This window comes from Melanotaenia boesemani, chromosome 11, assembly GCF_017639745.1.
Source record: "Melanotaenia boesemani isolate fMelBoe1 chromosome 11, fMelBoe1.pri, whole genome shotgun sequence".
Taxonomy (NCBI): Eukaryota; Metazoa; Chordata; class Actinopteri; order Atheriniformes; family Melanotaeniidae; genus Melanotaenia; species Melanotaenia boesemani.
The window spans coordinates 3786373-3813017 of NC_055692.1; the positions used below are offsets into that span (position 1 = coordinate 3786373).

Consider the following 26645-nt stretch of genomic DNA (forward strand, 5'->3'; position numbering starts at 1 on the left):
AAAGTACTGGTATCTGTACTCTAGAAAATAGTTGAATCATGTATTCTATCCAGTACTTAGAGGAAACCACAGCAGGCTTCCAAAAGTGAGTGACAGCATTTTATAAGAGACAGTGAGAGCTTAACAGAAGAAAACAGCTGTTTATACACATTACCTCATTATAATATTTATTCAATCTGTGTCTTATGCATTAAGACCTTTTAAGATGCACTTATTCTAATTTATTTTAATATAATCATTTTCTGAGCACTTTACTTTTTTGCACTCCAGATGCCAATTTTTTTCTTTTGACTATAATGTGTGAAATAATGTTTAATCTCATATCTGATATATTAGAAGAAGTGTTTTGATCATTTTATTTTACCTCATCAGGCTACAAAAGCAGCTTTCTGAACAGCTTACTCTTCTCAGCTGCCCGGTCAATAACCATGTCAGAGTCCAATGACATGAGACTATCCTTTTCAGTGGCCATCAGCATAAACATCTCCAGCCTGTTTGCGGACAGGCTGCTTCGGAGTCTGCTTTTAGTGAACTTGAGTGTTGAGAATGTTCTTTCGCGGGCCACCTGAGTCAGGGAGAGGATCAGCAGGTACTTGTATGCAAGCCCAAGGAGATGATAGGCATCTGAAAGCATGTTGAACTGCCAGAGAATTTGGTAGCAGCACAGTGGGCAATTTTTGCAAGAATAACAGCTTTTGGTCACAATTTCACTTTCTTCTTCCCATTTTGCAGATCCATCCACTGTTCTGGTCTTGTACTCATCTATATGTGATGCCCTATGTCTGTCACACTGGCCAGCAAAATTTTTCAGTTCTGACTAGAGGTTATTTACTGTAGCCCTGCTGTCAAACTTGAGGAGACATGTGCTGAGGTTTTGAAGTGCATTACTAGGAAGAGAAACATCTTACTTTATGGGGTCCAGCCATGCAAAATCAGCAAGGAGAGGGCCATGTATGACAGATCTCCTGTTGATTGTCTCAAAAGCTGTGTCCAGTATGGTGATGTGCACTTCCACCTCAGCATTGATATGTACCTCATCTTCAGCCCCTGAGAATGACTTTAGTCCTCCTGTCTGTAGCCGCTCAGACACGTTTACACCTGACTCTTTTGCATGCAGATATGCCGTGTTAGTTTGCAGTGCAATCGTGTACGGTTTTGGTTTGGCCCGCTTTTAGGGCCGGTTACCTAAGCGGATCCTCTGCCTTTGTAGTGTGCGGGTATAGTTCAGGTGGGAGTAAACTGGTTCCGAGTTGGATGACAGGAGGAGAATATGGGGATGGTCCCTCATTGTATTTGATAAATAAATTGAGTTAAAACTTTACGTTGTTTGTTTTTATTGGATTTATGTTACACACCCCCCTGGTAACATATAACATTTTACAGACAAGAAAACAGTCAATCATGGTGAACTGTGCAGCATTTGGATGCTCCAACCGGTCTGAGAGGGGCTTCCCAATGTATGGATTTCCGAGGGACCCAGAACAGAGGAAAAGGTGGCTTGTAATAGTCGGCAGGAAGGATTTTAATACAGCTGCACAAATAAGCAACAATAAGAAACTGTGTAAAGTACGTCATGTCTACAGAGGTGACAGAACAATACCCTTTTATTAATTTTTTAATATGTTTCCATTAACCTAAGTCATATTGAACCTAAAATTCTATGAATCTATGAATAACAATGCCCTTGATTAGTACACTGAAATAAATAATATAAGACCGTGACCACACTTATTCAAACTAAACAGAAAAAGCTGGGAGGCCATGAGGTAAAAGGACAATATCTATAACATACAAAGGCAAAATACATTTAAAGAAAAGCTTATCACATTGAACAGACAATTATTTTATTGCAGAACCTCCGACAAAATATACGTGCGTTTCCGTGACTGATATTGCATTACCTCTGAATATGAACGGAATGCATTGGCGATGACCGCAGTCTGATCTGGTGTTTGGAACTATTGAACGTCTCCAGTAACGCGGAAGTGCACCGCCATTTTTTGTACATGGGAGTCAATGAGAGTGTTGCCACTCTGAGTATATCGATGGCTCTGGGACGACTCATTACAGTGGTCCGGACCATCGACGGACTATGATCTGGACCAGGCCACTATTGTAGCGACAACCCAGCAGCAAGATGTTTGATTTTTCTGATTTTCTGATTACAGCAAACCTCTTTGCCTGCACTTGTACTTAATCAGTTTAAGCACTATATTGATTATCTGTTAATTTGGACAAAAAGTCATTGCCAGGTGTGCGTTATTTTGACTTAAAGCTGAAAGGGACAGATGCAGACTAGAAACATCAGTTTATTGTCAGTTTATTGCTTTGGTTTTCATCGGAGTCCCAAATTTTTTTGTGAATGATTAAATTAATAAATGAGACTATATGTATTTGTATAAAGATTTTTAACACCTTTATTTGCAACAAAGACTGGTAGTAGATAACAGTAAAGGTATAAGGTCTAAAGTATACAGACTGATCTTGACAAAAATTTAAATCTCTGGGAGCACATTCAGAGTCAATAACAAGACAGACTGAATTGAAACAATATAAGGAAAAAAGAAAGAAAGAAAAAAAGGTCTAGTTAAAAGTCCAAGTGCTGAAATAATTGTAAATGTCCAAGGCTTGCTTTGTCTCAACAAATTTTACAGTTTTTTCTTTTTCTTTTTTGTTTGTTTGTTTCTTTTTTTTAATGCAACAACTCATTCCTAAACATCACAAGCAATGGCTTCATTTTTAAATAACGACATTTGTGGATGAAGTGTTTGCTAATAAAATTAGGGAGTTATACAAACGTTTTTTGTATTTGTCGCCTACTGTGAGCCCAAATTTAATACATTCGAATTTTAATTTGGGAAAATCACTATCATGCTCTATAATAAAACTTTGAAAAGAGGTCTAAAACTGTTAAACATAAACACAGTCAAAGAACAGGTGAATCAGGGTTTCTTTTTCTGTGTCACAAAATGATAAGTTATTTCTGTTAAATTAAATCTTTGTCTCGGGAGCTCAATACAAGGGTATACAGATGTTTTCTAAAGTTCAGTCCGTCCTTTTTTGTTCGTTCGTGTAGCAGATAAATGTCTGCTGTTCACACTCCTGACCAGGTAGTGGCGAAAATGCACCAAGTCGTTGAGTGCGAGCCGCCGAAGAAGAAGAAGAAGCAGCAGCAGAAGAAGAAGAAGAAGAAGAAGAAGAAGAAGACTGCCGTACTGCAACGTTATGTTGTTTTTCTTGGTCAGAGAAAAAAGTTAATTCACGTCCTTTCATTGTATTTTCTGCAACAGCAATTCACACTTTAAACTACACCTGGAGCCTCCGACGTATTTTAGATACTGATGATTGTTCGTTTCTGTCCTCTGTGGACACCATCACGCTGGGGAGGAAAGACGGGACTGAAGAAGGACCGGACAAAGACTTGTTATCGAGGGAAGCCTCGTGGAGAATGAAGTAAGAATTTACTATTTATGTGTTCAGTTTAATCGGTAAGAGTGGTGGCTGTGTGGGGTTGATGTGATTTGCAATTGTGGCGGATTTTTTCTTTAGGTCTTTAAATAAAACTAGTGAAATAAATAAATAAAAATACACTGTAATGTCTGGCAGGACATGTTGTAAGAATGGAAGAAGAGTTATTCTGTAACAGGCCCGGACTATCTCACGGCCACAGGAAGAGCGGTGGTCTGGGTCATAATTTTTTTTTTTTTGTTTGTTTGTTTTGTTTTTACAATAGAATTTATTGTAAATAACATCATTATAAACAAACACAGGAATGTTATTCAATCTTAGGGATAGCCAACTGTGGATGCCAGACCAAAACAAGTTGACAATAGAGCATTCATAGAAAAGATGAAAAATAGTTCTGCCTTGGAAGAACAAAAGGAGCAAGGATCCACATCAAATTTAAACCTCTCATGCATATAATTATTAACAGGGTATATAGCCGAAATTATTTTAAAATGAGTTTCCTTAACTTTAGGTAAGATAGGGTATGATTTATATGTCGAGAATGCCTTCTTTTTAAGGGAAGCTTCGATGTGGTTTCCAACAGAAGGAGAGGTAAAGTCTCCAAAAAGGTTTTGTTTGAAGATTAAGCTAATTAATTTATTATTGCACTTTTTATCAAACAAGTTTATATCTCCAATTAAAAGAGTGGGCAGGGATGGGGGAGTGGGGGGAAGCGGCATAGCATTTTGGATAGACGCAGTGAGGGGATGGGGATAGGTTTACAGAATTGATCATATTTCTTTTTTGAAATACTAATATTGTATTTGGTCACAAAGTCATTAAAGCATAGTATTTGACCATTGGAATCTAGCATATCATGCACAAAGAGAATTCCCTTTTCATACCAGTCGGGTTTGAATGAAGATTTCCTGTTGATGGTAATAACTCTGTTATTCCATAATATATACTTATGTGGGGAGAAATTGTGGGTGAATAACATCTTTGCATACAGTAATACTTGTTTGTGGAAGTCCGAGAGGTGAACAGAAATTTTAGGTACTTCAAAATCACATCTAAGTAGGAGATTAATACCACCAATCTTGTTAAATAGTTGGTTAGGAATATGATACCATATTGACTGGGACTGAGAAATGCACTCTTTCAGCCATTTGATCCTAAGAGCAGCTATTACCAATTCAAATTCCATGGCTCTCAAACCCCCATTGTTATAAACCCTGACCAGTTGAGATTTACGTAAATAGTGAGTTTTGTTTTTCCATATGAAATTAAAAATAATAGAGTTAGCTGTTTTTAATAGCATCAGATGGTTTAAATAGGGATTGACAGGGGTAAATGAGACTTGAAATCCCCTCAGCTTTTGACAGGAGAATGCGGCCTAGCAGAGATATATCACGTGATAGCCAGTGGTTTAAAGATTTTTGGATGGATTTCAGTCTAGGAGAAATATTCAAGGTTACCCTGTTCTGCCGATTTCTTGATATTTTTAGGCCGAGATATTTGACCTCACATCTTACCGGGATGTTATCAATATACCTTTGGTTGTTATCATGGACAGTCAGAATTTCACATTTTTGGCGATTAAGAGCTAAACCAGATGCTTTGGAAAAAAGTTAACTTTGTCTAATACTTTGGGAACCATATCACCATTGTTGAGCAGTAATGCTGTGTCATCTGCAAACTGACTGATTACAAATTCTTTCCCCAATATGTTTATGCCCCTGATGTCAGAGGAGTTTTTAAGATGAATTGCCAACATTTCACTAGCGCTAATAAATAGGAGGGGGCTAATTGGACAGCCTTGACGGATGCCCCGATTTACTGGAAATCTTGTGGAGGGACCCTGAGAAAGGGAGATGCTGCTGGAAATATCTTTGTAAAACATTTGAATAACTCTACAAAAGTTCTTCCCGAATCCAAACATGGCTAAGGATTTAAATAGAAACGGGTGCTCTAGGGAGTCAAAGGCTTTAAAGAAGTCTAGAAAAAGGATTAGACTTTCTTGAGGGACTAGAGAACTGTAATCAAGTATATCTAGGATTAAACGTGTGTGGTTATGAATATGTCTACTTTTTATGAATGCCGATTGTGTCTCGTCAATAATTGTATTTAAGCCTCTTTTAAGTCTATTTGCGAAAACGTCAGCTAGCAATTTGTAATCTACGCATAGAAGTGTAATAGGTCTCCAGTTGTCCAAGGAAAGTTTGTCTTTGTTGGGTTTAGGTATGAGAGTAACTAAACCTTGTTTCATAGTTGGTGACAACATGTTATTTTCAATACATCCCGTAAAGGCCTCGTATACTAAAAATCTGATTTCACCCCAAAAATCTTTAAAGAATTCTACAGTGAGGCCATCAGGGCCGGGAGACTTGCCGTTGGACATTTGAGACAGGGCATCGTCCAGTTCAGTGATTGTCATTTTAGCTTCTGTCAGGGATTTAAAGTTATCATCGATTTTAGGAGGTAATTCTCTGATCATGTCCAGGAAAAGGGTAGCTTCATTGTCTATGTATTTTGAACTATATAGGCTCTTATAAAAGTTACAAATATAGTTATCGATCTTATTCTGGTCGTCAGTAATACAGTTCTCAATGTTTAGTTTGTTTATAACCTTTTTAGATTGTCTGTTTTTTTCCAAGTTGAAAAAATAGGATGAAGCACCTTTGGCCTTCTCGGTGTAAAAGTCAACTAATTTTGATTGTAGTGCAAGCAATTCTGCATTTTTTCTGTCCATTCAAATATCTTGGTTGTAAAACGAGTTAATTTGAAATATTAGTTCAGATTGTTGTTGTCTTCTCTTAACCGCCATTTTCTTCCCTTCCTGAATACTGATTTCCCTAACTTTAAATTTCAACCATTCCCATTTTTTAAGGGGACTTAAATCATTTAACTTCATAGTATCTCTAATTAAGGCAAAAATTTCATTACAGAATAACTTTTGACTTAAAAGATGACTATTGAATTTCCAAAGAGATGTTTTTGGTAGTATGTAGTCCTTTTGTGCTGAGATAGATAGGGAAATCGCACAGTGGTCAGTGAGAGGAGAGGGGTAAATTTCACAGCTAGAAGATAATTCAACCAAGTTGCTTGATATCAGCCAGTAGTCTATCCTAGAATATTTAGGACAGTCAGCCTTATTACTCCAAGTATATTGCATTTTATCTGGGTTATTTTTGCGCCATATGTCAATCCGGTCAAGGGACCTCAAGAAGTTTGCGATAACAGGGTTGAAAGCATGAGTAGTAAGCAAGGTTGGCGACATATCTTGCCATTCATCTGGGACCACATTAAAGTCGCCTGCTATTATGACCTTGTCTGTAGAGAACATAAACTTCCATTCATCAATCATGGTATTCACGTTGCGCATTAGTCTCCTATTTTTAGATTGGTTATTGTAACCATAGATGTTAGCCAAGATGTATTTACAGTCACTGAGTTCAATAATAATCATAAGCCAGTGGCCTTCATTGTCACCCTTCTGTTCAATGACTTTGCCATCATTGTGGTTAAAGAAAATGGCCACACCCGCTGAGTGTGCGGTTCCATGCGAAAAAAATAAGTCATTGGTGCATCCCCATTAAGATCTCCAGAAATTAACATCATTTTTTGTCGAGTGTGTCTCTTGAAAAAGATGACAGTTAATTCTAGGTTGTTCCTTGCAGAAAAGAAAAAATTGCCTTGCGTTTTGTGCTGTTCTTTAAGCCTCTAACATTTAATGAGAACAATGAAAGTGCCATAAGTAGAACCTGAGTAAGGGCAACTATACCGTGCAGGCATAACATAAACATAGACCAACAAAAAAACAAAAAGGGGGGGAGGGGGGGGGGCATAAAGCTTGCAGCAACTGTTCTTCCTATCCACCCCCATCTATTTCTTATATTTTTCCCTCTTTCCTTTTTATTTATTTATTTTTTTAATTATATATATATATATATATATATATATATATTATTACTTTTAATTCCTTTTTCTATTATCATTTCAATTTTCTTTCCCTTTTTTTTATATATTTTTTTTTTTAATAATTTTTTACTTTTCCTCTTATTCTTCTTCTTTCTCTCTATTACCCCCTTTCCAGCAAAACGTTTGGTATTGTGAAAAAGCATGGATGAAACCGACGAAAGACAAATTTGGTATACCTTCATCCATTAGCAGCTAAAGTCAGGAGGAGAAGAAGAAAAAAGGAGATCAGTTTGTCACTTGGCGTTTGTTGATGAAGGCGCAGCCGTCGCGAAGGAAAGCTTTGAGTCCCTTCTTCCTCGCTTCCTCCACCTTTGGCCACAGGCGGGTGTGTGCTTCGCGGTCTTCCTTGCAGAAATCCTCCCTAAAGCGAATTTTCCGGTCATTGCAGATCCTGGAATTCTTGGACATTTTCCAAACTTGATCACGAACTGTTCTCATCCCGAATTGGATGATGATTTGTCTGGGTCTGTCCGTTTTGGTCTTCTGGCCCAGCCTGTGCACCTTATCCACTGTGTTCTGGAGTTGCTGAGTTGACATGGGAACAATTTCAGCTATGATCTTAATCACTTCCTCTCTGACGTTTTCACCATCTTTTTCAGGTAAGCCATTCAAACGTACAAATTTCGTTTGTATCTTGCATGCTCCAAGCGGCGATCCTTGAGCTCCATGTTCTCTTTTTGGAGTGCAGTCATTTGAGTCTTCAATTTGTTTACATTTTTTAGGGCAGAAGTATTGGTGTCAACCAACTCTTTTATCTTGACAACTGCATCAGTGTTTTCTTTCAGCTGCCACTCAAAAGCCTGTATAGATTCACCTTGAATATCAAATTTTTGAGCAAGGCTGTGGATGGCATTAAGAAGCATGCTATTGGAGACTTCACGTTCCGGATCAGCTGTCTTGGATTTTTTTGGTTTTGGACTTTTCAGTGGGGTATGGTGTCTACTCGTTTGTGGGTCGTTTGGTTGTTTCAGGCAGGTGCTTTCTTCCGCTTGTTGATCCAGCCACTCGATGTCTTCGTCACAAGCTTGTTGCAGGGTGGCTAGCGAGTAGCCATGATCCATGCTAACTCCAGCCATGCTTGCGAAGAAAATACTTTGAGGGAGTTGTATAAAGAAAAAAAAGAAGCTGGTTGGAAGAAAAGAAGACAAAAAAGGTTTCCTGCAGCTGTCAGAGCGTGGTTTACAAGCTGAGAGGACCTGGGAAAAGTGTTTGGGAAGGTCTGGTAAAGTTAGGTTCGGGAGCCTGCACGAGGTACGTCTGCTCACTCCGCCATCTCATGAAACCCCACTTGTTGCTATTGTTCGTCTTCTACGTTTCGACGTTTGTCCGCTCGGAGGACTAGGGCCCTGTCCCAATACCTACACTACACCCCATGGTCCCCTATGAAGTGTGCACTTGGTGGAAGTGCTCTGGGTCATAAGTGACTGGCCTACTTGTAAAAAATGACATGATGCTCTTGTTCTAGTCTGTTTTCACTATAAACTAATACAAATCAGTCAGTAGTCTAGTCCAGATAAAAAAAAAAAAAAGATTAATCAACACAAGCAAACCCCGCGGAGGCGGAACAGCTGAGAGGAAGAGGAATGTGGTGGCGCAAATGGAATCAGAGGAAAGAGGGAGCAGAGAGGGGCCTTATTTTTAAAAATAAAAAAGCACTTCAGGATGAGATGACGTGATAATTTCAAAGTCTCCATCGACAGCAGCAACAGACTGGTTGATAACTGCTGTGATACAGGTGAGGCGGCTGGTGAGGAGCTGCAGATTTATATTAAACATGACATGATAATCACTAGTTGATATTCTTCATCGCCCATTTTGAGAAGCTGTAATAATGACCCTGGTACGACTTACTGTCAAAGCTTGTTGCCGTGGTTTGTTGTAGTGCTGCTCTATCTGCTGTTAGCTGAAACATAAAGCTACTGGTTATTGCAACCCTGGATAGAAAGTAGGTCAGGATTTCCTGCTATCATAGATAAAATATCAGTTAATATAATGTGCTGAGTTAAACTGACAGGTGAATTTTTTTTTACACTTTTGGCTGCTTGGTCTGTACTTACTGTCCACATTAGTCCTTGTCCAACTCAGAAACAGCTGCAGAACTGTACCAATAAGGAACATTTTATTAGTCCTGTTAGATACTGATGAGGGAACCTTTTAACTTCATCAGTGTGTTTGTCTGGTTGTAAAAGATGTGGTGGCAGATTTCTGTGTTTGTTTGTTAAATGTTGATATCTGAGGTTTTAGTTAACAGCTCCATATGTAGTGCGTGTTTGTGGATGTGTTTTACATGGTAAACACATGACTTTTTTTCCTGCATGAAACTCAGGAGTCGTCACTTTTCCTCACACACGTCAAGAGTTTTGGTTGTAAATACTGAACATGTTCAATTCTTCCAATTGTCAGCCACTACCCATTTCAGAGCCGATTGTCGGGACAAATTCACTCGTAACACACTTAATGATAGTAATCAGGCGTTTGCTGTTCCTTGGTCGGGAAGAGAAAGAATTGGGACAAAAACAGCTCGATAAACTTTATGGGCCTAAGCGGTCACAACAGGTTGGATGAGAGAAAGTTTAAACAACCAAATGTCAGATGTTTATGTAGATGTGTCTGCAGAGCTCTGACAGTCTGACCTGATGAGAGGTTTTACCATGAACTGAAAAGAGGTATAGGGCATAGAAACATGGCATCATATCACTAGACCTGTGGTGGCTGATGGGAAAGTTGGCCATGTTTGGAACCACTTGTTAGCCACCGTGATCGACATGGGGAGAACTTGTTGCATAGTGGGTTACAATGTCCGCACACATGATCATCAGGCAAAGAAAAATAGCAGACTGTCTTTTTCTTTTCTTTTTTTTACATGTGGGGGAAAAAAATCAACCACCTCTTAACCTGTCTTCATCTTTCAATTCTGAAGGAAAAATAATAACAGGGATTGCTGAAATCCAAAACAGGCCAGATTTTAATTGGGTTTTTCTCATTTTTTGTCTTTGGATTCTTGGAATAGCTTCTGTTTTGTTTCCATTTTCCGATTTTGATCGTAAATGAAAAAGCAGACAAAAGACGGTACTTTTTTCTTTTTTTTTTTTTTTAATTTTGGTTGTTGGTGCGGTGGGGTGGTGGCTCAGGGGGGTTGAGCTGGTTTTCAGATGCAACAGAAAATATTTTGTTTTCTTTAAGTTCTGTTTTCTCTGCAAGACTAAACTGAGAAAAGTAAAACATGTGGAATGAAAATACTAGAAAAATATTTATAGGGTGGCGAGAGGAGCAGGAATTCTTTAGGGGTAGCAACACATCGCTGAGATTTTTGTGTCAGATTTTGATAAGAAAAAGATCAACAGAAGAATATAGTTTGCACTCAAGTGTTCCTGCAGCATCACAGGCAGCATTTATACAAAGATAAATAAAAACGTACCATTGAAACTCTATGGTGAACATAAATGTATTGTGTGGAAATAAACATTTCCACATAATGAAGAGAACAGCATGTTCTGCAATTAAAATATAAATGTTGAACAGTTGTACCTGTGCATTCAGAAATTTCAAGAAAGTCAAATTAAGTTGACCTGTAAAGGTTATAGTGGATATTAGGTTTATTCTGACATCACACAAAAAGCTGAATTTCCTTAATAATTTGTGTAGTGTACAGTCAGCGAGGTCTCCAACCATGGATCAGATTGTGTTTTGCTATTATTGTGATGAAGGTAAATTTTCAAAATATTATGCAGCCAAAGCATGAAGATATTTTAAAGGTGTGACTTTAAAGAAGCTCTGAGGGGATGAGGTGGGAATTTTTCTGCTGCATGATCTTTATCTTTCTTTTTCATTCCAGCGTTTCCTGCAGATGTGCAGCAGCTGATTCCAGAGGGGTTTCCTTGTAAAAGAAGTCTGGACCTAGAGTCCCATCTCCAAAAAAGTTGAACCAGAAGAACTATGTCCCAATCAAGATGGAGAACAGTCGATGATGGGATGATGGAGAGTGTCACCAGTCTACCAATTATGATGGCTCCTCTAAAGAGTGAAGATGATAATAAAGAACCTCAGCCGTGTTCATATTCAGCCTATCATCATCAAACCAAAACTGAGGGCAACACAGAGGTAGAGACTCCAACCACCAACCCAGCTAAACAGATTAAATCAGAAACTGATGGAGATGACTTTGGAGGACAAGAAATAACCAGTAATCCAGACCCAAACATTTATTTACAACCAAATAGTGACAGAAAGGCTTCAGGCTTTTCTGAGATACATTTGTCACATTTTGGACCTGAAATGGAAGACGATGATAAAAGCTGGAATGGCAACAAGGCACATGGATCAGGTGTAAACAGTGATGTGGAGTCTAACACGGCCAAAAAGTCACTGAGCAGCTGTGAATGTGGTGAGGAATTTCACGACCGACAACATCTCCAGAGACACTTAACAAAAAGGTCTTTGAGCTGTTTGAACAGAAAGAAATGTTTTAGATCGACACACAATGTAAATATCCAGGAAAGAGACCACACAAAGAAAAAAACTGTTGAATGTGATGTTTGTGGAAAAATATTTAGTCATAAAAAACATCTCAGTATACACATGAGAATCCACACAGGAGACAAACCATTCAGCTGTGATGAATGTGGACATAGATTTAGTCGAAAGATAAGCTTAACCGAACACATGAGAATCCACACAGGAGACAAACCATTCAGCTGTGATGAATGTGGACATAGATTCAGATACAAGACAAATTTAACCGAACACATGAGAATCCACACAGGAGACAAACCATTCAGCTGTGATGAATGTGGACATAGATTTAGTCGAAAGACACATTTAACCCAACACATGAGAATCCACACAGGAGACAAACCATTCAGCTGTGATGAATGTGGACATAGATTCAGATACAAGACAATCTTAACCCGACACATGAGAGTCCACACAGGAGACAAACCAGTCAGCTGTGATGAATGTGGACATAGATTCAGATACAAGACAAATTTAACCGAACACATGAGAATCCACACAGGAGACAAACCATTCAGCTGTGATGAATGTGGACATAGATTCAGACACAAGACAAGTTTAACCGAACACATGAGAATCCACACAGGAGACAAACCATTCAGCTGTGATGAATGTGGACATAGATGTAGACACAAGACAAGTTTAACCGAACACATGAGAATCCACAAAGGAGACAATCCGTTCAGCTGTGACGAATGTGGACATAGATTCAGCTACAAGACAAGTTTAACCGAACACATGAGAATCCACACAGGAGATAAACCATTCAGCTGTGATGAATGTGGACATAGATTTAGTCAAAAGACAAACTTAACCCGACACATGAGAATCCACACAGGAGACAAACCATTCAGCTGTGATGAATGTGGACGTAGATTTAGTCAAAAGACACACTTAACCCGACACATGAGAATCCACACAGGAGACAAACCATTCAGCTGTGATGAATGTGGACATAGATTTAGCGACAAGACAAGTTTAACCGAACATATGAGAATCCACACGGGACAAACCGTTTACAGTGTAGATATGTGCTGGTAAGAATATTTTTACGGGGGGTATTACATGAAAATCGATCAACGCAAGTCACGTTTATTTGTATAGCACATTTCATCATTTTGATTTTAACAGATCTGAACCTCTACTTTTACCTGAGGAAACACTGGAGAGTTTTGTCCTGGTTGGTGCAAAGATGCATCAACCAGGACAACCTGCCTTTTAGACCCAATTCCCACATCACTTTTAAAAATATTTTGTGGTTTCTTTGAGTATGATTTTTTAAATATAGTGAATTATTCTCTTCAGACGAGTGTTTTCCCATCTGCCTTCAAAATGGGGGTGGTGAGACCCCTTCTAGAGAAGAGTATTTAGACCCCACTGTTTTTAATAATTACCGAGCAGTATCCAACCAACCATTTTTAAGTAAAATCATCGAAAAAGGATAAAAAAAGAAACAGGATTCTTGGATAAAAACAATATTTTGGAAAAACACCAGTCTGGTTTTAGGAAGAACCACTGTACCGAGATGCCCTTTTAAAGATTGTTAATTACCTCAGGTGTAATTTTGATGCACATAAACATTCAGTTCTGGTTCTACTGGATCTAAGCGCTGCCTTTGATACAGTAGCTCACCAGATTTTATTAAACAGACTCACAAGTCTGGTGGGCCTCTCAGGTACTGTTCTTAAATGGTTTTACTCTATCTCACAGATCAATAGTTTCATGTAAATATGGATACATGCTTCTCAAAGATCCATAATATCCAATTTGGTATTCCCCAAGGATCAATTCTAGGTCCACTTCTTTTTAATTTGTACATGTTGCCACTTTGGGATGTCATCAAGAGACACAGCATTGATTTTCACAGCTATGCTGATGATATGAGGCTTTACATCGCTGTGTTTCCTGATGACCTGAAGTCAGTTAACATTCTTTTAAACTGTATTTTAGATATTAAGTCATGGATGGCAGAGAACTTCTTACAGCTCAGTCAGGACAAAACAGAAGTTTTAATTATTGGTCCTGAAGACAAGAGAGAGAGCATTTTACCAAAATTACAAAACATATATTTCCAGTGTGTGAGAAATCTGGGTGTCCTTCTTGACTCTGAGCTGGATTTTATTCCACACATTAGAAATGTCTCAAAGACAGAATTTTATAATCTTTAAAACATAGCCAGACTCCACCCTTTTTTCTCTCTTGCCAGGACCGAGGTGCATGCTTTTATTTCTAGTAGATTTGATTAATGATCTTGGGTCTTCTTTTTTATCAGACCTGCTTTTAGAGTATGAACCCTCGCAGACCCCGAGGTCTTCTGGTACTGGTCTTTTAGTTGTTCCCAAAGTCAGAACCAAGACTTATGGTGAGGCTTCGTTCCACCACTACGGGCCTCGACTGTAAAACAGCCTGCCAGAGAGCCTCAGGGCTGTAGAGACTGTTGATGTTTTAAAAAAAGGCTCAAGACCTTTCTTTTTAGTCTAATGTTTAGCCGAATTTTATTTGCTATTGTTTTAGAATTTTGCTTATTTAGTCATATATTCTTATAATATTTTGCTACCTATTTATATGAATTTCTGTTTTATTGTTTTACTGTTTTATTTTTTATTAAGTAGTTTTTATAAATGCTTTTATTTTATCTTGTTTTATTTTGTTATTTCATTTTATATTTTTCCTGAACTACTTTAACTGTATTTTTATTTTTATCACTCTGATCAGTTCTTATTGTTTCTAAGTTTATTTATTCTTATTTTTACTTTTTAACTCCAGTGTTTTCCTCCTGGTGGTCCTGCACACCGGTGGCTCTTCCTGCTCTTCAGGGTTGTTTCCATGGTGACTGCTCTTGTCTGGGTGGCTGGGGGTCCTGCACTGCAGCCCTGTGGCTGTGGTGTGGACCCCATCCTGCCCGGGCCTGGGTGGTTCCTGTGGTGGCGCCCAGTGTGCCCATGGGGGGGCTGGGTTCCGGTGTGAATGGATCCCCAAGCTATTGTTTCCTCACAGCAGTGTTGAGCCAGATGTTTGCATTTTATTACTACTTTTATACTTATTTGAAGTTCAGAGGCAGTTCTTAATAATAGTTCATGTTTGTACAGAATGGGGTATGGGTGGGCGGGGCGACTGCGCATGAAGCTTGGTTTGTATATGTGTGCGATTGTGTGTGAACGATTATGAGGTGTGCCTTTTTTTTTCTTCTTTCTTTTTTTTTTGTTATACTTCTTTATGTGAAGGCTTTTAAATTTTGTATTCAATATGCATGATTTGTTTTTATTATGTATAGTATGTTGTGTTGCCTTGGCTACTTGTCACGAACTTTGACCCCAGCAGAGCGGAACTACCACCTGCACAGTGGTAAACTTGAATTCCTGGCCTTAAAGTGGGCAATATGTGACAAGTTTAAAGATTATTTGTTCTATGCCCCACACTTCACCGTTTTCACAGACAACAACCCACTAACATATATTTTAAGTTTTGCCAAGCTAAATGCAGTGGGCCACAGATGGGTGGGACAGTTAGCTGATTATCATTTTGATATCAGATACAGACCAGACAAAACTAATATTGATGCTGACACCTTATCACGCTGCCCTCTTGACATTGACACCTTTATGACAGAGTGCTCTGAAGGACTGACAGAGGAGGCAGTTTGTGCAGTATGGGAAGGGAGCAGGAGAGCCCAAGAGGGAAACGTAGCTTGGGTGGCAGCTCTCAATTTAAGAGCCCCAAACCAACTTAACTCTGAGCCCCTGCAGGCAATTTCTCATGAAGAACTGGTGAGACAACAGATTGCAGTGTTAAATGATGAGTTAAAACTATGGATGAAAAGAGTCGCATGTCACGGCCGCTGTAAAAGGTAGAAGTTTTCACGTGGCCAGCATCGCGCTGCATTGACACTCCTGTGAACCTCTGTGCACAGCATTAGCATTACTGTTTACAATAATAAGCATGGTTTAACTGCTTGGCCCCTGAATACTTGACAATGTGTTGCGAATTATTGTTCTTTATGTTAAGGAGTTTGAGAGGTGTGTGAATCTGTTTTGACTCTTTGAATTAATTAGTTCGGTTTGTGAAGGCCGCGCTCTTCAGTGGGTGGCGTGAACACTGCTCTAGGCCAGAGAGCGTTGCTAAGGCAACGGACAGGGAGCAGAGGCCCTTATCTTGACAGATAACTTACACCTGCTGGAAACCCCCGCTTTTCTGCTCTCAGTGAGTGAAGGAGGGAGAGAAGTTTTATTAAAGTTTGGATCTATGACTGTTATGGCACACATAATGTGAGATGTTTTTAATCAAAAAACTGAGTTTATGGACTGCCTGATCAATACTCAGTTATGTTTTTCTATGTGTTATGCATTACCCATTCACATTTCATATATTCCTGTTTGCTTGCTTATTTACATTATTATCCTTAGATTTAGTGATGTTCATTAGGTTTTGGTTTTGATTAATAGAGCTACAGCTTAGTTGTTAGTATTCTGTAGCTTACAGAGAGTGCATTCACAAATAAGATGCAAATAAGAGACAGAGTTTTTTACACTGCTGAAGAAGTAGCAGAGAGGCCCAGAAGGTCTGGGAGACTAAGAAGGGAGTCACCCCTTATCTGCTTGCTCCGAAGCAGAGCGGAATTCCCCAGCAAACTCAGAAAATATTACCAAGCAGCCTTTGTGTGGAAAAACTGTGAGGATAGATAGATAATGGGGCAGGGAAAAGTGTCTTCTTTCCTTCAGCTCTGATTCAACCCAGAAGGAGGGACCAACTTGCAGGATGCTCACGTATGCTTTTCTGCTGATGGAAAAATACTAAGTGGGTTGGTTCTGAGTTGTTTTCTGTTGATGGAAAAATACTGAGTGGGTTGGTTTTGGGTGTTTTTCTGTTAGTGGGAAGGTATCAAGTGGGATGGTTTTTAAGTTATGTATATATACTGGTGATTTTGTGAAAAGAGAGGTTTGTCCGGAGATTTTACGGAGATTTTGAGGAGCTGCGGCGGAGAATCTGCAGAGATTTTTGGACCTACATCCCTTCACTGGGATAGATTTTTCCCCTTCTTACCAAGGGAGATTGAATTATTATTAGAGGAGATGTAGACCGCGAAAGCGGAATCACCCATTGAGGGAAACTTTTACTTTATACTTATTTCTTACATTCTGCTTTTTAGCCCTCACTGAAAGGGAACCCCGAAAAGGGAATTTTATTATTTTTTCTTTCTTTTTATTTTATTCTTTCTGTATTTTACCAATAAAAGAAAACTTGAATAAAAGGGTTATAGTTAACTTCGGTTAACTTCCCAACCAGACTTATTTCTCTTATATTTGCCCACATCCACTGAGGAGAGGAGAGGACAACACAACGAGCAGGTGAGCCCCAGATTCCCCAATACCCGAAGAGACATAAGAATTTGCTAGGTTATTACTTCGATACCAGGTATTGATCCTGTTAGGACGATAGTACGGTAGCTTCATACTCCTAGACCCAAAGGTTGGCTTATCTACCTGAATAACTCCTCAGGCCTACCTCCGCATGAGCGGACGATAATAATCAGGAATTCTAAAGGGGTAAAATTGCTTATTCTCGCGCCAAAAGAATCGAGGTGGAAAGGTTCGCCCATCACTTTGCGACTGGAGTCTCACCGGTCGTTAAAGATCCAAGAGAGGAAACAACAGGACGTGAGCCTGAAAGGTCGGTCAAAGAACTGACAATAGGGTAAATATTCGTCACCGGTTTCAACAGGTTCTAAACTGGTATGTCCCGTGCAACCTCTTAGTGTCAGTCATTGGCAGATCTGTTCAAGAACTGCATTATTTGGGTTTGCAAAGCCATGAATTTGTAAATAAATTGTAACTTGTAGCTCGAACCACATTGCTGCTGATAAAGATAATTGCACAGAGATAATTGTGTTTTATTTTGGATTAGACTGTGATGAAGGTTTGTGAGAAAAGAAATCTGAACTATGTGCTTCAAAGCAAAACAAGGACTCTCATTCTCATTTAGTTATGGACATTAAAAAAATGGAGACACTCATGCAAGGGAAATAGTGGATGTTTATGCTATGTTCTTTGACACTGTAATAAATTCAGAGGAAATATGGGATGAGAAATACTTGGTTCTGTCTTCATTCCTGCACACATTTTATCTGTGTTTTCCAGATTGAAGAGACCAGGAAATCTGTTACCGTGGTTCATCCTTTTTTGGGGGACCTGTAACACTAGCACCATTTTCTAATTGGGTCTCGAACAAATATCTCTCACACTCTTTTTTTTTTTTTTTTTTCTGATTCTCCAGGAAAGTGTTGGTCTCGCTCTGTACTGCTTAAACCTCAACTGAACATTTTATTTTGTTTTTTACACAAACCAGTGGGAGACAGAGTAGGAGGATCTTTAAATAATTAATATTATAGACTTTTAAAGCTTTTTTGTTTGAAACAATAAAAATTTTAATAGAATCAATTAAACTGGTGGAAAGCTTTTTTTTGGAATCGCATTTCAACCATCAGATATTCTTTTAGTTAAGCTTGACACTTAGCCCTGCCCAGAGTAGACTTGTTCTCCAGCACCAGTTACCATGGTAACTCAGCAGGGAATAATTAAAACCACGATGATGCAAAAGAATTTCTATTTTGATGAGCCAGACTTATCAAAATAATCAATCTATCAAAATGTATTTATATGGCACTTTACAACATTCAAAGTAGTCCCATTTTGCTGTACAATAAAACCACTGCGAGTGTAGTAAAATGATGAAACAGGAAGTACATCCGTAAAATACAATGAAATAAAAGAAATAAAAAAAAATATTACAATATTACTGGGTATTAAAAGCTCGTCTGAAGAAATATTTTTTGATTCCAGACTTAAAAAGACCCAGATCAGTTAAAGTGCGTATATCAGGGGGAAGACTGTTCCAGAGTCTGGGCCTGGCCACAGAGAAAGCCGGTCGCTCCAGTGTTTGTACTTGGCTTTTGGGACTTACAGCAAAAGTTGGCTAGAAGAGTCTGTTGTCAGATAAATTGAATGGACAGAGGCCATTAAGAGCTTTAAAAACAAACAATAACCCCTGATTTCCACCAGTGCTTGTTAGCCATGTTATGGCTGTGCCGCTGCTATACGCTGCCGTTTTAGTCAAAATTTTGGTTTCCACCGGGTGTGCCGCAGCGCATATCAGAAGCATCCCAGAAGCGCCTTGTCGCGGCTCTCCCCTAAAGTGCTCCGAGTCTGTTTTGTGACAGAGCACACAACCAGAATGCGTCAAGTTCTGCAGTTTGGATAGGTGAAGACAGGAAGTCGGACACGGGAGCAGTGTAAAAGCTTCCGGTATTTTTCCAAATAGAAGCCCCCGTGCAAATCTGCGCTGCTGAACCATGAAAACATTACGTCTTTAATCGGTCAGAGGGTCTCAGTGGATTTTCTTTTTCATCATGGATGATGAGACGTTTATCCTGGAGGTGGAGAGTCACAAGGTTCACCACTTGTCCAGTGATTTCGTGATCTCTCAGATCCTTCTAGTTGGACTGCACTTGCGGATGCGACACCTGACACGTGTAGATCACAGCGCAAACAAAACAAAAAAAACATGGTGCACCCGTAATGTGGTGCATACGCACCCAGTTAAAATGAGAGGTGAGATCTTAAAATCAGTTCTAACAGCAACTGGAAGCCAGTGGAACGACTGCAGAACCGAAGTAATGTGCTCCCTCCTGGGTCTGTTTCAAAAACGAGCCGCAGCATTCTGCACCAGCCGGAGACTCCAATATAAAGGGTATTGTAATAGTCTATTCTGGAACTGATGAAAGAATGGATAGCATTTTCCAGTTCCAAGCAATTTAAAAATGGCTTAACCCTGACCAAGAGTCAAAGTTAGTAAAAACTAGATGTGACTACACTGTCTTTATGTTTTTCACATTTAAAATGATCAAAGATGACCCCAAGGTTTTTCACAGTAAAAATGAATCGAGAAGTCAGTGCACCAAGATCAGTAGATCCAGGATCACCAATAAAAATATACTCTGTTTTGTCCTCATTCATGTAGAGAAAATTGTGGTGCAGCCACAGCTGGACTGGGACAAAAGATCGGCCCGGACATTTTAAGTCGAGACTGGCCCACTAGGTATTGATGGAAAAGACAACCATGCCTATGAAAAATAACTTTCTTATGAGACTGCCTTTTTTTAAGACAAAACTGAGATTATTCTGTTTGGTAGCAAAGAGAAGAGGGTCAGCACTGGTAAACACCTGGAGACTCGGGCTCTTAAAATCACCAACCAAGTTGGTAACCATGGAGTGTTGATAGACTCAGACCTGACTTTCAGCAGCCACATCAAAGCTTCACTAAGAAGCTTTTTACCAGCTCAGAAACATCAACAGAATTAAAAGTTTAGTCTCCCAGAAAGACCAAGAGAAACTCATCCATGCATTCATCTCCAGTAGGCTGGATTACTGTAATGGTCTTTTAACAGGACTTCCTAAAAAGAACATTAAACATCTGCAGCTCATCCAGAACGCTACTGCTAGAGTTTTAACCAGGACTAAGAGATCTGAACACATCACACCAGCGCGCCTCGTGTTTCACTTGTGTCTACAAACCGGAACTAACACTCGCTTCCCTACGTCCTGTTGATGTCAAGAGGTCAGAGGAGAATTGTCAGACTGGTTGTACATGATAGAAAAGCAATCGGAAGCCGAATAAGCACTGGTTCTAACCAAGAACAGCATCTCTGAACACACAACACATCCCACCTTGAAGCAGATGGGCTACAGCAGCAGAAGACCACACCGGGTGGCACTTCTGTCAGCTGAGAACAGGAAACTGAGGCTACAGTGTAGGTGAGTCACACAGAATCACCCACACTGAACAATAGAAGATGGAGATGGCCTCTACTTTTACGAGGGGCCTCATTTATAAATGTGGCATAAGCACAAAGACGCCCGTGCAGAAGTTTGGATCTATAAAACCAAACGTGACAGGAAAATGTGTACCTGTATGTAAACTCTGACCCATTCGTACAGAAATTTGAGACTAGGAAAATCAAATATGTAGGTGGTGAATTGCAGTAGGACTGCATCGTACTCTTCTCACACATTTAATTCACACCAAACATCAGTTATAGATCCATGTTAACATAAACATTCAAACCAGCACTGTTATCCATACTGCGGCTTGTAGTGAGCCATAACTATTCCATCAACATCTTTCAATTAAAAAAAAAATATATATAACAACTTAATACTCAAACCATGGAGCGGAGAAAAGGGCCGGTCTGTGTGGCGACTAACTGGTAAATTTATCTTTATTATTGTAGCCTAAACCACTGATTGACACGATCATTTGCCAAGGTGGGAAGCAAACAGTCTCCCCCCTGGCCTACCCAGCCCAGTATGAGGACTGCGAGCCACAGCTCCCTCCCAGACAGGAAAGCTTTACACAGGAGCAAGGATCTGTGAGGATGTAATGCAGCATTGGAGATGACGACAATGCAAAGGTTAGTTTTTAAAGATCTTCTAATGTAGTAGATGTATTTGTATTTGTTTTAATAAATCATTAACAACGTTGGATCCCATTTCACGGCTCCTTGTTTAGAGACTGCTACATTATCAACAGGGGATTTATTGTCAAATAACACTGTTGTAACCAGGTGGTTCTGCGTAGTGAGGGAGGCTGATGTTTCCGACGCTATGTGCAACCGTGAAGGCGTGGCGTGGCGGGGCGTGTTTCCACCTCCGTGTTGCCCGCTCTGGCTGATCAAGGGGATTATAAACAGGTGCGGATAGCCGCATTGTAGCTCTCTGTTTGTCGGCTGTATGCAGCATTTGAGTGCGTCGCTGCGGGGTTCTGACAGTGTGGATTTGAAGCAGAACTGTGGAGTTTGCCGTCGGGGTTGCGGATGTCCCCCAGTCTGGCTGGTGAAGGCTGTGCTGAGGGGTGTTCGTGTGGGTGCTGGAAGGAAGCTGCGTTCAGATTGCCCCTGTCCCTCCCTGCTATGTTCTTTAGCTCCTGCTATGTTCTTTAGTCCCTGCTGTGTTTCTTTAGTTCTTTAGCATCTTTAGCGTCTTCAGCGTGAAGTTAGGCTCTGTCATCTTAGTTGTTGCCCGCCACACCTCGCATTGTTAGATCGTCTAAGCTGGCTAAGCTTGAGCCGTAGGGGTGATGTGGTCATTCCTGCCCCGCGGTTTATGCGCGCATTTAGTTTTATTCGGCTTTCCTTCCACATTTATGGGTTAGTGTGGAGGGTTTACGCAAGAGTTTTAGGAGTTTGAGTGATGAGGGATTTTCTTTTGATAAGTTGAAGTTTGTACTTAGTTTACTCATTTTTGTTTGAGTTTGATTACTAATTCATTAATTGTTTTTCTTTATTTTCTTTTGTTTGCAGTGATTTCTTTATGTTCGTAATTCCTGTCTGCTCAAAGGCATGTTTTAAAGAATTTAATGTGAATAAAAAATTATTTTTGTATGACTGTTCGTTTCTGTCAATCAGTAGCCTGAACAAACTTGTGCATTTTATAATAGGGAGCTCTAGACCTTATTTTAGAAACTGGTTTTGTCTACCAGAGGACCCTTGCAGTCCCGTCCTTGGTCACAATCCGGGTCATCCCCCCCCCCCTGTTGCACTATAAAGACGTATTAAGCTTTTTGAATAGAAGAGAACACTAGTTATTTAATTTTAGCTAGTTCCTACTTTTGCCGAACAACTTAGGTAACATATTAAGAGACGCTAATTCTATTTAGCTTCTGAATAACGGTGCCGTATCTGTTAATCAGTGACTGAGTCAAACAACCACCAAAACAGAATAAAGCAGTTGATTGCATTTACAAAGTATTGTATTTAAGTAAATCTGAACGCATTTAAACACACGCAAAGCATGCTGGGAAACTCCGCCCATCTATCTTCAACATGCAACAAGTGCGTGTAGGCGATTCTAGGAACTTCGAGAGGCACCCAACTGCAGTTAAGATGGCGGACGACGGCGCCGCCATTGCTCAGCTCTATCCCGGAAGTGACGTAGCTCTATCCCGGAAGTGACGTAGCTAGATCCCGAAAGTGACGTAATCTAGACGCCGGAATGTTTTTTTCTTCGTGGGAAAGCAACACGCACTTGCATCCAGAACCCGACGAAGTTCTTCTTCTACTGGCAATAAGACGTGACGGAGAAAGAGCGTACGTAAAAGAGTGTTTTAATTATCATCTTTCTAACAGGTGGTATCGTCGCTAATATGCACTTTTTGCTATCCACAAATACAATATATAAAATCTTTAGAGGTCATTAGCTGCTGTTTCTCCACCAAGTCCATCTTTGAGATTTATGCAACGATGCGGGCTAATGTTAGCTTTGCTAAAGCGAGTGGTTTTTTTTTTTTTTTTTTTTTTTACTTTATTTCAAAGTGTGTTGAATACAATCAGAACAGAATAAATGTTCAACATGCTGGCAGACAACGTCAAATACAAATGCAACAGATGCATAAGGGATGCGCAAATACAAGAGATAGAGAAAGATTTAAAAAGAAAAGAAAAAATAAATAAATACATAAAAAGAAAAAACAACAAAAGGGGGGGGGGGCTAGGGATTTTTAAATATACGTAGAGCTTCTAATGTTGTGTAGAGATTCACAGCATTCTTCCCTTTCATGTGACTTAGAGAATAGAAATATTGGTTTAACTTTTTTGTGAAAAGCAAAGAATGTGGGTATGGATTTCATAAACCTATTCTTGTGTATGAAAAACTTTCCAAGTATAACATATTGTGACAGTTATTTTTAACCATAAAACCAAATAAAACATTTTCTCTTTTTAGAACAGGAACAGGCAGAAATTTAGATAACCAATGAATGAATATACAATTATTACAGTCAAAGCCAAAACGGCTATAAAGAAAATCACATGAAGGATAAATTCCATTGAGGATTTTAAAATGAATTTCCTTGGCTCTTGGAGCACACACTTATACTGTATTTAAAGATGGATTTTTTTGTTTTGCACTTTTTCCAACAGATCTTTGAGCTTCTGAGGGTGATAGAGAAGTTTCACGGGTCTAGGAACCAGGATATGGAAAGGAGAGATCAAGCTTCTAGACTTCGTGTTTGATGTCATGCTCCCAGAGGTAATATGGTCAGTTTTGCTGGCTTGGGAAATGAGAGTAAATTATTGGTTGAGTTTGATCAGTATTTTATTCATTTGAAACTTGTAAGAAAAAAATAAAGAAGTGAATTCTTTAGAGCACCACAAGATATGATTGGATCATTTAACTGTTTTTCAGATCCTGATCAGTATCCTGGACGATGAAGGACTGACCCGGCTGCAAGCTGAGTTATTAATGGCTAGTGGGAGACTTTTTTAAGTGTAAACCTCCATTTTGTTTATTCATTTTTTGTTTTTGACTCCTAATTTTGGAATATTCTTTTTTTATTTGCTCATCATTTTCGTTAAAGCTTCTACCTTTTGTCTTTATTCTTAAAAGATTTAATAAAGTTAATTGCAAATATGAGAACTTTTAAGTCAATTTCTTAAAGTTACCAGTGTGATGGTGTCACCAAAATACTTGATTAATCCCAAAAAGTCATTTCAGTGTTGTGACAGTGTTGTTTTATTAAGAAAACAATTATGATGATGAATTAATTAATCCAGAGGATGATGGCTACTGGCTGCAATGATCTCTTATACTTTTCTGCCTACAAGCTAACCCGAGGAAGACTGATTGAACATACTATTTCCTAAGTGTTGTGTAGAGGGTGTGCAGTTGTCCTTTATGTCCAGCAGGTTATACAATATTTGCCTCTGGACAGTCACATCTCCCTTAGCTCAAGAACTAATTGGTTTGATCACTTTCTTTAGGGCTCAGGTTCTGCTGCCCCAGCAGATGCTGGAAAGCAGATTGCACACCAGATTTAAATTAAATGAGTCCATCAGCTTATGAGTTCTGTCCAATGACTCATTATTTTAAGTCAGCTGTTTTGGAGCAGGGATTCCAGGGAAGTATCTGGAATTTATGGAACTTCTCACAACAGAGCAGCTGAATTTTATCAAAAGCACTTGAGAAAATGGAGAACATGGTCTTCAAAGTGCTGCCTGAATGCTGTCCAGGTGAGAGTGGGCTCTGAAGCAAGTCTTTAACACCAAGAACAATATGATATGCAAACTCTAATCAGTCCTGGAAGTTGTTGACTTGCTTGGAGGTGAGTTGATAAAAGTCCTAAGGAGTGATATGTAGTCATGTTGTGTTTAACTGGATTATAGTAATAAAATGCTAACAGTATGAAAATGCAGTGGTTACCTGGATACCATGTCTCATATATATGCACATACTATTAACTACTAAGTTAGGAATAGTCAACTTTCTGGTGAAATTGACACAAAATGCCCACAGTTCACAAAACAATGAGATCATGAATGTAAGACATTTAATTACAATCATGAAATGGTAATTACTTCAAAAGGAATTTATAGAAAGAACAGTTAACAACAGTGGTGGGTATATGCAACATAATTAGTGTCATGGGTTCGGTGTAGCCTAGTCTAATGGTGTCTAAACAGGACTGTTCACATACAAGCTCTCATTGACAGAATATTTTCTGGTCCATTCATGGTACAGACGTTTTTGGAATTTTTGGTGGTTAATAATCTTAATGAAGTGCAGGATGTTGCGCAATTAAAAACATAAGTTTATCAATAAAGGTTATAGCGCAAAATAGATACATTCTGACATCTGTCATGCCTGCACCCTCCTCACGGGTGCGCTCCTCTTCACCTGAGTTCTGATCACTGGCCACAACACTACAACACCCACAATCCCTCAGCTTCAGACATCTTGGACACACCTGCCGTGAATCACTATCATCATCAGTGTACACCTGGTCTTCTCCCTACATAAGCCCCAGTCCTGGACTACTGCTTCGTGTGTTATTCTGCTTTATGGCTGCATTCTTCACATCTTCTCTGTTACCTGGAAGCTTTATTAAAGCTTGTTTCAGTATTACCTGCGATTGTGTCTGGCTCTTCCTGGGATCCGCCTGACAACATCATACATAAGCCAAATATCCTTCATTTGTATGTTTATTTTTTTTATTTATATAATGTAAATAGTGGAATGTTTTAATATTTGAATGAGCACATTTTTGATCAATAAAAATACATGTGTTCATTAACTGTCAGTTTTGAAGTATTTCAAAAGTATGTATAATAACAGTCAACTATAACTGTTTCATGTTTGATTTAAGATTACTTACATTCTCTTATGGGCCTTTTAAATCTAAGAAATATAATGATAATGATAATAATAGGCTGAATAATAATTATATTTAGTATTAAATGGACAACCACATCTACTTTTGACTGACACTTTTGATATTCTCTCCATTCATTATATAATCAACCTACTCTAAACAAACACCGTTGAACATCTGTCTGTGGTTATTATTGAGCAATTATGTAGCAACTGTTTAATTTCATCCAGCATATATTTGACAATGAAAAAGAAAACAACAAACCCAGTCAGCTGCAAAATAAAAAAAAAAACATAGTCCCGTTTTAATGCCACATTCGTCCACTGTTCTCTTGCCATGATCAATATTTACAATATTCGGCACTCATGTTGACACCTCTGTCGATGAATAGAGATTCAGTTCACAGGCAGTTTGTTATACTCTCAAGTTTATTAGGTAAAGCAGCCCAAGATGTTCTCTATGAGACTTGTTATTAGAATAAAATTGATATCTGCTGTTGAAAATATTTT

At 39.1% G+C, this 26645-nt stretch overlaps 1 long non-coding RNA gene across 1 annotated transcript; it reads left to right on the forward strand.

The window, feature by feature from the left end:
- The first annotated feature begins 3190 nt into the window (after positions 1 to 3190).
- LOC121648331 lies at positions 3191 to 11900 on the forward strand. The gene is made up of 2 exons (XR_006011951.1): positions 3191 to 3453; positions 11264 to 11900. It is a non-coding gene; the product is annotated as an uncharacterized LOC121648331 (long non-coding RNA).
- The last annotated feature ends 14745 nt before the right edge of the window (positions 11901 to 26645 follow it).